Genomic DNA, 7,205 nt, shown 5'->3' with positions numbered 1-7,205 from the left:
CACACATTCATGCTCACACACATTCATGCACATGCCTGAGCCACAGAAGCCACTCAAAGAGACACCCCACAGGCTGCTAAGGCAGGAGAGAAGGACTTTGATATTAGCTCAGTGAACAGATCAAATTCTATCAATCATTAGTCAGTTGTGTTATCAGTCCAAAAGAGGGGATGCTGTCCTTTCATGAACAATCAATGCATGTGAACATAAGAGTACATACTCGAGCTGAGTATTTTCAGGACAGCATCTGCAGGCAGTGGAGGAAGCCTCCCGGTATTGATAACCAACTGCACACTCGTTTATCCACTGGGATGATGTGTGTGCTGGAGTATGTTTAATTCTTGCTCAAACAAAGCCAGGATCTTCTGTCTGCCTCCCTCACTGCTCACACAGCCCAGATCCCCTCCTGTCAGCCTTTGCCCACTGGGATCCCTGGAGCCACTGGTAGCTGAGAATGGGATCCATCTGCTCTGACCCTGCAGCGGGGCTCTGCCTGGCTGTCACCGCTGTGCTGGGAGGAATGGCTTTTGGAAAATTCAGGAAGAGCCCAGGGCAGATGTGGAACTGCACCATCTGCTTGGCGGGCCTCTAGGGAATCACTTGCCTACTTGGCTTTTCCCTTTGCTGGGGCCTGCTTCTCGTCTATGTGTCTTGTCTCCTCTTCTACAAAGCACCTCTCTGGTCAACAGATGTTACCTGTGCATCAGAAGGCCGTCCTCATCACAGGTGAGTGGGCGGCTGCTATTGTGAGTGGGCTGAAGTTGAATTATGACATATTTAACCAAACAAAGGAATTAACAAAGAGGATCAGAGGTTGGTTATCTTTATGAAACTCATATATACATTTTGTTAGAAAAAGAAATTGCACTCAATATTTAGGTTAAAGATGACTGACAGCATTTTTGCACAGTATCTATAGTTTTCTGTAATCATTTCCGTAGATTTAAGATGAGAATCCAGAGAGTGGTTACAAATAGAAAGACTTATTTGTGCTTAGACAGGACATTGAAATTCCCCTGCTGTGTGCACCCTAGCATCTGAAGAACCTGAAGCTAATGTGGTTTAGAACCGTCTCTGTAAAGAATTTTGACTTAAGAGGACCACGGATTAAAATGTGATGTAGATACTCTCAGCTATTTAATCTCAAAATTGCATGTTGCTGTTAGGTGCCATTAAGTCAACCGCAACTCATAGCAACCTTATGAGTAACAGATAGGAGCTCTGGCATCTTTCCTGTTGCTCTCTGTCCTGCTGAAGCTCACTGTGGGAGTCACAGTGTCAGTACACCCTGGGGAGGGTCTTCCTCTCTTTTGCCGAGCCCCTGCCTTTCCTCTCTCTCCCAGGACTGAATTCCCCTAAAAACATGGCAAAAGTAAATGAGATGAAGCTTCACCATCCTTCCTCTCAGAGCACGCTGGCTGCACTTTCTCCAGGATAGATTTCTTTGTTCTTTTGCCAGGGCTGCTATTCTTAACAGGGACAGGAGCTGGCGCTGGCATTGCCTTTGTGGGACTTAGTTAAATGAAGCTTAGAAAACAGGAATGCTGGGCCAGGAATTTGAAAAAGGACATGCCCAAGCGATTTTCCATACCTTGCTTTGATTCATGTGCCCCAGGAGGTTAGCAAAAAGGGGCTGGGAGCAGGGGGGCAGGAGCAGTGAAATTTCCCTGAGCTATGCTTGTGTAAATACGAATCAGACAATGATGGTGTTCTGTGTGCTTTATGGAACCCAGAAAAGTTCTGGAAGATTCTTTGGGTGAAAGCAGCAGATGATTGGGAGATCAGTGCGGGGCTGGGATTTGCAAGTGGGTTATACAAAGCCTGGTTGGCTGTGAGCCTGGGGTTCATTTTTCTCGCATGGTACACACTCCCTTGGGCTACTGGGGGACCCCATCTGAGCCCTTTCTCCTCTGCATGGTCACCAGAGCTGTAACACTACTTAATTCAACCAGGCAGGCAGTTTGTTATGCTTGTTAATCTGGCTTCCAGGTTTAACATTCTTTTGAATTTTTTTTCCTTTTCAGCTGCATGCATGAAACTGGAGTTGTAAAACTGATCTGCTTTGTTGTAAGGCATTTCAGAGTTTAGATGGACTTAGATTACTATTACCTGGTGTTGTCCTGGTCCACAAAGTGCTTCTGAGGAAGAGGAGGAATTACTGGCCAGGAATTACTGACCTTGTCCTGCCAGGACGAGAGTAGACATAAGATGCTGTTGTTGTGTACCTCTGAGTTAGAACTGATCCATAGCTGACCCTCTTGTGGATTTTCAGAGGCAGAAAGTCACACAGAAGATGACTGCCCATCTTTCTCTCACAGAGCAACTGGTGGATTTGAACTGCTTATCTTGGCATTGGCAGCAAAATTCCTTATCACTAAGCCATCAGAGCTCCCTTACATGGCATTCAGATAGGGACAAATTTTTTTATTTATACAGTTCACAAAGCCATTGGATCTAAAGCAACTCCTTCTATAATGCCATGCACTTTACTCCAAGGGTTAGCAAAAGCAACACAGTGAAAAGTTTCTGGAAAGCTGTGGAAACTAGGATTTTCTTATAATGATTTCCTAGATTGGTTATTTGGCTGGATACAGGAGTTTCATTTACACACACCTCTGGCATCTCCTGAAGCTGGAGACTGGCTGGACTTTACCACTTTGGCACTAGAATTGGGAAATCATCCCAAGCCTGGGTGTAAAGGCCATGACAATCTCAACTGTTCTGTCTGGAGTAAAGGAGCAAGCACTGTAAGCTGAGAACCACTCTAGACTAGAATGCTCTCTGTGCATGTGCTGGTGTGCTTTCCCCATTTGAGTGCAACAAAGCAGAATGAGGGGAAATCACAGAATCACAGAGTTTGGGGGGGAGAGGGAGGGCGTGAAAGAATCAGGACAGGTCTAGGGGAGACCTGAAAAGATAATAGTGGGCATTAAGCAAGGGTGATTAATTAATTTCATAGAACACAAGATATAGGAATCATCCTATGAAATACAATGTGAATGAAGGAATGTGTGAAACACAATGTATGTGGACTTGTGTGTAAATTAATACAATTTTTTTTTACTTTAAAAAACCCCCGGTTGTATATGTTTTAAACAATCACAATAATAAACACCTATTACAGTAAGTGAAGGGAGAGGCAATATAGAATGAAAGGATGATTGGCTCGTGTGTGTATAGTAATTGATGTTATGGGACAACATGTGCTGAATGATGGATTAGGAAAAGAATAGGCTTTGTAGACTTTCAGTCAAATTACAAGAAAAATTAAGAAATAAAACAATAGCAATGCTGTGGCTAACATTCGTGAAATATTTGGAATTCTAAGTATTTCTAGACAATCCATTTGAGGGAACAGCACTTTGAGGGCTTAGAGGTAGTAACGGTAAATTTTAGGATAAGCAAGGCAGGCCTGACACTCACGGAGGGAAAAGGAGAATCTTTTCATGTTTGCTCATTTCTCCAGTGGGCTTTATCCTTGGCTTTTAAAGATAATATTGTTAGGAGCCATCGAGTCACATATGATTCATAGTGACCTTATGACTATCCGATCTGTCCTGTCTTGTCCCATTTTTATCATCCCTGACACCCTTGAGCCCACTGTCATAATCACTATATCAAGCAGTCTAGTTGAGGATTTTCCTCTCTTTCACCAACCCTCTACTTTTTCAAGCATGACATTCCATTCCAGGCATAACCTCTCCTAATGATATGGCCAAAGTATGTGAGACAAAGCTTCACGACTTGTGCCTACAAGGAGCTCTGCGTTTGCACCTTCTCCAAGACATATCTATTTATTCTTTTGTCCCTCCATTGAATGTTCAGTACTCTTCCTCAACACCACAACTCAATGATAGCAATTCTTCTTCTGCTGTCCTTATTCATTATCCAGTTCACAGATGTATATATAGCACATGATGGGGGGGAAAGTCATGGCTTGAATTGGGTGCACCTTCGTCTTTAAAGTGACATCTTTGGTCTTTAGCACTGACTACATACCTAAGTCAGACTAAGGCTACAGCAGTTGTTGCTATGCACTCAATGTATTTAGGATCAGGCAAGATGACTAATTAGGCAGTTCTAACCCAATAGCTAATGACCAAATCAAGTGCTTTACAAATACAATTTTTAGCACAATGAAGGTAACATACATATTTCCAGGTGACAGAACTGTCATTTTTAAGCTCTTTGCTGCAGTAAACACCGTCTGTTCTGTGTAATTACACAGTTTCTAGACTTTTACCCTGTTGTTGTTGTTATGTGCCATCGAGTCGTTTCCGACTCATAGCGACCCTATGCACAACAGCCCTAAACCCTGCTCTATCCTGCGCCAACCGCACTGCCTCTGACACACCCATCCCGATTACCCCAGTCACCGAATCAATCCATCTCATAGAGGGTCTTCCCCTCCTGCGTTGTCCCTCAACCCTCCCAAGCATGATGTCCCTCTCCAAGGACCCGTCCCTCCTGGCAACATGTCCAAAGTATGTCAGACGAAGCCCCAGAATCCTTGCCTCCAGGGAGTAGCTTGGTTTAATCCTCTCCAAGATAAATCTGTTTGTTTTCCTGGCAGTCCAGGGTACATTCAGTACCCTTCTCCAGCACCACAGCTCAAAAGCATCCACTCTCCTTCTGTCCTCCCTAGTCATTGTCCAACTCTCTGATGCATAACAAGTGATTGCAAATACCATGGCCTGTATCAGGCGCACCTTAGTCTCCAGAGAGACACTGTTGCTCCTGAGTACTTTAGAGAGGTCCCTAACAGCAGACTTTCCCATTGCGATACGCTTTTTGATTTCCTGACTGCTGGTGCCAAGAGTGTTGACTGTGGAGCCAAGCAAACTGAAGCTGTGAACAATCTCAATCTCTTCGTCATCCATCCTGACGCTGCCAATTGGTCCAGTGGTGAGAATCTTTGTCTTCTTGACATTGAGACTCAGTCCATACTGAAGGCTGCAGTCCTTGACCCTTCGCAGCAAGTGCATGAGGTCCTCCTCAGTTTCAGCAAGCAAGGTTGTGTCATCTGCATAACGCAGATTGTTAATAGACCTTCCACCAATCCTGATGCCACCATTTTCCTCATAGAGCCCAGCCTCTCAGATAATCTGCTCTGCATACATGTTGAAAAGGTATGGAGACAGGATGCATCCCTGGCGTACACCCTTCCCAATTTTGAACCATGCAGTGTTACCCTGCTCTGTTCTGACTACTGCCTCTTGGTCCAAGTATAGGTTTCGTATTAGCACAATTAAATGTTCTGGGATTCCCATTCTTCTCAGAGTCAGCCATAGTTTGGTATGATCCACACAGTCAAATGCCTTTGCATAATCAATGAAACACAGATAGACATTCTTCTGGTATTCTCTGCTTTCAGCCAAGATCCATCTAACATCAGCAACAATATCCCTAGTACCACGGCCCCTTCTAAACCCAGCCTGGACTTCCAGCAGTTCTCTGCTGATGTGCTGTTCTAATCGTTTTTGGATGATCTTCAGCAGAATCTTGCTTGCATGTAAAATCAATGACACTGTTCTGTAGTTTCCACACTCAGTTGGGTCACCTTTCTTTGGAATGGGAACAAATATAGATCTCTTCCAGTCAGTTGGCCAAGTGGTTGTTCTCCAGATTTCTTGGCACAACTTGGTGAGCACATCCAGGGCAACATCTGTTATCTGAAATACTTCAACTGGTATACCATCTATTCCTGGGGCCTTATTTTTTGCTATTTCCTTCAAAGCAGCTTGAACTTCTTCCTTCATCACCATAGGTTCTTGCTCATATGTTATTTCTTTAAATTCTGGGGGAAAAAATATAAAAGACGTTCTTTATGTAATATAAAGCAAGTTCTTTAGGTCAGAACTCATTCAACAAGAAATAAGTCTGATTTGGATTAAACTATGTTTCAAGTTAGCATATATTTATAAACTTATGCACATTTGTTGGGAGGACATAAAGGGAGAAGTAGTAAAATGATTGTGTACATAACAATTTATAAATACTCTGTTACCAAATAATTTTGGCTCTGGACATTTCTCTTAAAATATCTAAAATCTGGAAAAGGGATAAATGAAAAATAAAAAGGCAAATTCTCAAGGTTGTTCAGCATGATCTTTTAGCTATACATTATGTATCGTATATGGGCATGATACTGTGTGGCAATTAACGTAGAATTGCATTATTACTGTTGTTCTGGGCCACTGAAATGACTACCACACGTAGCAACCCAATGAACAACAGATTAAAATTTGACCCTATCCTGTGGCATCTGCACAATCCCCAACAGACTCATCTCGCTGTTAGAGTCACTGTGTCAAGCCCATCTTGTTAAGGGTCTTCCTCTCTTTTCCTGACCCTCTACCTTTTCTGGCACGAAGTCTTTTTCCAAGGATTGTCCCTACTAACAACGTGTTCAAAGCATGCAAGGTGAAGTTGCACCATCCTTGCCTCTAAAAAGCACCGGGGGTACACTTCTCTCCAAAAGATTTATCTGGGTTTTTTGGCAGTCCACAGGATAGCTGATACTTGCCACCAACACCACAATCCAAAGGTACTGATTCTTTTTCAATCAACAGTCCTTATTTATTTTCTAACTTTCAGGTGCATAGGAAAGAACTGGAAAATATTACTTGAGTTTAGTGGTTAAACTGACATCCTTGTTCTTCATCTCTTTGAAGAGGTCCCTTACAGTAGATTTTCCCAATACAATGTGTCTTTTGGTTTCCTGATTACTGTTAAACCATGTGTGCTGATTCTGTATTTAACAAAATGTAATTGTTGACAACATCAATCTTTTCTCCATCTATCATGATGTTGCCTATTAATCCAAAAGGAGGATTACCAAATATCCTTACTTGAGGATTGTTTTCTTGATATTGGGAGGCTTTGCCTTTGATCTTCTGCAGCAAGTGCTTCAATTTGTCATATTCCACAAGCAAAGTTAAATCATCTGCTTAATGCAAAATGTTGATAAGTCTTCCTCCAATCTTGATGTCTCACCTTCTTCTATTCAGTCCAGTTTATCAAATGATTTCCTCAGCATACAAACTGGATAGATATGGAGAAAGTATCCAACCCTGATACACACCTTTTAAACCATCTACTTACTCCCTGGTTTTGTTCAGAAAACTGCTTCTTAGTTTATGTACAGGTATTATAATTAAGGGTTCTAGAAGTCAAGTTCTTCTTAATTAATTTATAATCTATTA

The 7,205-nt window shown here is 42.5% G+C and overlaps 1 pseudogene; it reads left to right on the top strand.

The window, feature by feature from the left end:
• The first annotated feature begins 454 nt into the window (after nt 1–454).
• Nucleotides 455–7,205, top strand: part of LOC102870685 — a 37,179-nt pseudogene continuing 30,428 nt past the window's right edge.

The sequence above is a fragment of the Elephantulus edwardii genome, unplaced genomic scaffold (genome assembly GCF_000299155.1).
Source record: "Elephantulus edwardii isolate Elephantulus edwardi_28Jun2011 unplaced genomic scaffold, EleEdw1.0 scaffold00072, whole genome shotgun sequence".
NCBI lineage: Eukaryota > Metazoa > Chordata > Mammalia > Macroscelidea > Macroscelididae > Elephantulus > Elephantulus edwardii.
The sequence above is the reverse complement of the archived record's forward strand: the minus strand, read 5'-3'. Positions and strand labels throughout refer to the sequence as shown.